General features: G+C 39.7%; 1 non-coding gene across 1 annotated transcript; it reads right to left on the bottom strand.

The window, feature by feature from the left end:
* Window positions 1-283: 283 nt before the first annotated feature.
* LOC123324135 lies at window positions 284-390 on the bottom strand. Its single transcript, XR_006539628.1, has one exon. It is a non-coding gene; the product is annotated as a U6 spliceosomal RNA (small nuclear RNA).
* Between the last annotated feature and the right edge of the window lie 3,882 nt (window positions 391-4,272).

Here is a 4,272-nt window from a genome sequence, read left to right as displayed (position 1 = left end):
TGGGTGAAATAGGAAATGGGGATTAAAGAGTACACTTAACAGGATGAGCACTGCATAATGTATAGAACTGTTTGTTTTTAAAGATTTACTTATTTATTTTAGATAGAGAGAGAGCGAGCATGGTGGGAAGAGGCAGAGGGAGAGAGAGAATCCCAAGCAGACTCCATGCTAAGCATGGAGTCTGACATGGGGTTCAATCTCACGACCTGAGATCACAACCTGCGCTGAAACCAAGAGTCGGAGGCTTAGCTGACTGAGCCACCCAGGTGCCCGTTTGTGTGTTTTTAATATGGAACTCTTCACGAATTTGCATGTCATCCTTGCGCAGGGGCCATGCTGATCTTCTCTGTATTGTTCTAATTTTAGTATATGTGCTGCTGAAGCGAGCACTAGAATTGGTGAATCACTATATCGTATACCTAAACTAATATTACACTGTATGTTAACTGTTTTGGAATTAAAATATAAAAACCTAAATTTTAAAAAAAGGAACTTTTCTCCTTCATTGGCTCTTCTCCCTTCTTGAATACTTTAACTCCAGATGTTTCTGATGTCTCAGACCTGGGTTTGATGCTATGACAACATTCTTTCAAAGAAGAAAGCTTATCAATTTGTAGTACTTTATCACTTTCATGCAGATAATTTTTCAAATATATACTTGCTGTCCTATTTGTTTAACCTAACCCCAGTCCTTTATCTCTCCAATCAGACTTTAAATATTGTACATGGATTTCCAATTATCTCCTCAAATGCAATATCATTTCATCCTTCCTCTCACCTTCCCCTGAATTAGATTTTCTCCCATTTTCCGTATTTGTTTCCAACGGCATCTATATTTTTGGGGGCTCGAGAGTTTAAAACATTGAAATTATCTTTTAATGCCTCCATATTTTTAAAAAGATTTTATTTATTTATTTGACAGAGAGAGAGACAGCGAGAGAAGGAACACAAGCAGGGGCAGAGGGAGAGTGAGAAGCAGGCTCTCCGCTGAGTACTTGCTACGTGCTGACTGCTGCACTAAGTTCTTTTTACATGGATTGATTATCTTAATCTTCAAAGGAATCCTATAAATACATAATTGTACAGTTGGAAGATTTATTTATTTATTTATCTCTACAATTCAAATTTATTAGATCTGTCCACAGTCAGCCATGGTGATATTCTTACCATTTCTTGCCATTTCTGGACCCAAGGCACCATGGCTTCTACAATATTCATGCTCTCTTTCACCTTGCCAAAGACCGTCCAACCACTCGGTCTGAGTACAGACGAAAAGTTGGCTGGTCATGGGTCCAGAATTTGCCATGGACGAGCTCAAGACCAGTGTGATTCAGGATGAAATTCTATTCATCGAATTTCTCCCTATAGAGGGTCTTACCTCCAGGGCCATTATGAAATGAAGTCACCACCTGGCACATAAAACCCAGAATAATTCTGTGAAAACAAAATTCTTCCCCCCCCGTGCTCACAACATGAAAGTTTTCTGCTGTCTTTGGAAATTCATCTGCAAACGGCTGGAAGGGGATGCTGCCCAAGAGCTCGCCATCGATGCCACGTCGAAGAACGTGGTGGGGTTGACCGCAGCTGGGTGGCACAGGCAGCTCAGGAGTGATGGTTTCTGCAAGGCAGGAAGAATTTTAGAACATTTAGGAAACTTCCAGGATCACCCAACTACTAGTCGTTCTGGGATGCAAACTCCACATGAAACCAGAAGTCTGCTCTTAATCTTTTTTTCTATGCTATCCACATCCCTGAACATGATTTCTAAAGCATGCCACAAATTGCTCCCACCCGTCTGAGCTAATGTCAGCTTTTATTTCTCTCTACATTACACTGAGTTCACTAATACACTATAAGCATGCCATGTTCATTTCAGCCATTTGCCTTTACTTTTTTTTTTAAAAGATTTTATTTATTTATTTGCGAGAGAGAGAATGAGAGACAGAGAGCATGAGAGGGAGGAGGGTCAGAGGGAGAAGTAGACTCCCTGCCGAGCAGGGAGCCCGATGCAGGACTCGATCCTGGGACTCCAGGATCATGACCTGAGCCGAAGGCAGTCGCTTAACCAACTGAGCCACCCATGCGCCCTGTTTGCCTTTACTTTTGCACCTGTGGGTTTTCTCTTGCCATCGAATCAAATCTCTTCTTGGGTTAAGGTCTTACTCCAGAGCACAACGAAGTCTTCACAAATGCTATAGTACACCTAGATCTTTTCTTGGAGCCTCTAAAACCACTTATTGTTTGCACCATTAACGTCCACGTTCAGTTATGGAGCACCTTAAATTTTTATTTAACTGATATATATACAGCTGCTATTTATTCATCCCAGAAGAAAATACTTAGCCCTTGTTATTTGCCAGGCACTGTGTAAGTGCTAGAATACAAAGATGGGTAAGATTCAGTCTCTGGAAGAGTTTAATCCAGGGGGGCAACAGATATGTTAGCTAAAATATTAGAATGCACTCTAAGTGATAATGTTGGAGCATTGTATTGCATAATGGTTTAGCACATGAGTTTTGGAATTGTCAGATCTACGTACATTTTGCAGCTCTGCTCTTCAATAGCTAAGTGAGACATAGCCTCGTTCTGTTTCCTCATTTGCAAAATGCAGATACTAATAGTAGCTACTTTTTAGTAGAATTTACAGAATTAGAGTTTATAGAATTAGAGCAGTAAAGTACTTAGGACAGTGCTCAAAGTCTGTAAATATTTATCCCTTCCCCCCCCCCATAATAGGAATTTGCATTTATTCTATACATATTCTTCAGTGGGAATAGAGAAGATGGAATGAATAGCTATGCTTGGATGGTCAGGAAAAGCTTAGGAAAGAAGAATGAATTTGAATACGGTCTTGAAGGATGAGAAGGAATTCACCTTATTTTGATTTGGTTAGACTGTAAGAAGAATATGGAGAAATACTAGTGAAAGGAGTCTGGAAAGAACACAGGCAAATTGTAAAGGGCACTGTATATGCAAAGGTATTTGTTCGCTACCTTCTTGTTTACTAATTCCTGAAAGGCTTTGGTGTTGTGCCAGCAATTTCCAAAGCCATGGGCCCACCAAATATTACCTTTCTATTAAAAAAGCATAGACACATGTTATGATTCTTACAGATCCTAATTATTAAAATATCAATTTATTTTAAGGTTTTGCTGAAATGATCATGACTTTTGGGCACCGTATCTCTATCAATTAATGAGTCCTAAAAGAATTACCATATGCCCTATGCCAGTGATCAGTTTATTGACTCTCAACCCCAAATTCACCCTTCATAGCCTGCTCCTCAAAAGTAGTTGTAAATCTCTTCAATATTTTCCCTTTGCATCTGGTGCAATGTTAAACTTTGAGAGACATTTCAGGAGAAAGAAGCATGAGTCTCTCTGGCTATTCCATTGAGAATGGATTGGGGAGAAGGGACTGGACGTGCAGAAAGACCAGTTCATCTGTTCATTTATCCTTTAATTTAGCAAAGACTTATGAGAACCTACTCAAAGTCAGGCAATGAGGATTGTCAGTTAAAGAAAACACAGTCTCTGCTTCAAGAAGCTCAGAGGGGAAGGGGTGATTATGTTAATCATGATAAGGATTGTGCTCTGCGCTGACCAAGAGAAGCCTGAGATGCTGTGAGAGCTGGAGGAACAGCCAACCACAGCTGGGGAAGAGAGGACAGTATTCTAGGGGAAATCTTTGGGATTGAATCTTGAAGGAAAATGAAAGTTATTCAGATGCAGAAAGGGATGAAATGTGGTCTAGCTAAAGTACACCACATATGTAAGGTGAGAGAACACTGAAGCAAAAGCTGAGTGTTGGAATGGGCTAGTGCTGGGGGTTGGTGAGAGATGAAGTTAGAGAATTTGGAACCAGATTATGGAACACTTTCCAGGCTATTTGATATTTAGATTGTTTCTATATTTTAAAACTTTTTATTTGGAAACACTCTCACCTTTATAGAAAAGTTGAAAGAACAGAACAAAGAACTTTCCTCCCTGAATCATTTGAGGGTAAGTTGCCAACATGATGTTTAAACATCTCCCCTCCTTAAATGCTTTAGTGTGCATTACGCACAAACCAGGACATTTCCCTACATTACCATAATACAACCACCAAAATTAGGAAAGTAAAGTTGACCTATTACTACCATCTAAGCCTCACACCTTATTCAAGTTTCACTAGTTGTCCCAATAATATATATATTTTTAATACTGAAAGGATTCAGTCCAGAATAAAGCACTGTGCTTAGTTGTCATGTCTCTTTAGCCTCCTTCAATCTGG

The sequence above is a fragment of the Neomonachus schauinslandi genome, chromosome 2, assembly GCF_002201575.2.
Source record: "Neomonachus schauinslandi chromosome 2, ASM220157v2, whole genome shotgun sequence".
NCBI lineage: Eukaryota > Metazoa > Chordata > Mammalia > Carnivora > Phocidae > Neomonachus > Neomonachus schauinslandi.
The sequence above is the reverse complement of the archived record's forward strand: the minus strand, read 5'-3'. Positions and strand labels throughout refer to the sequence as shown.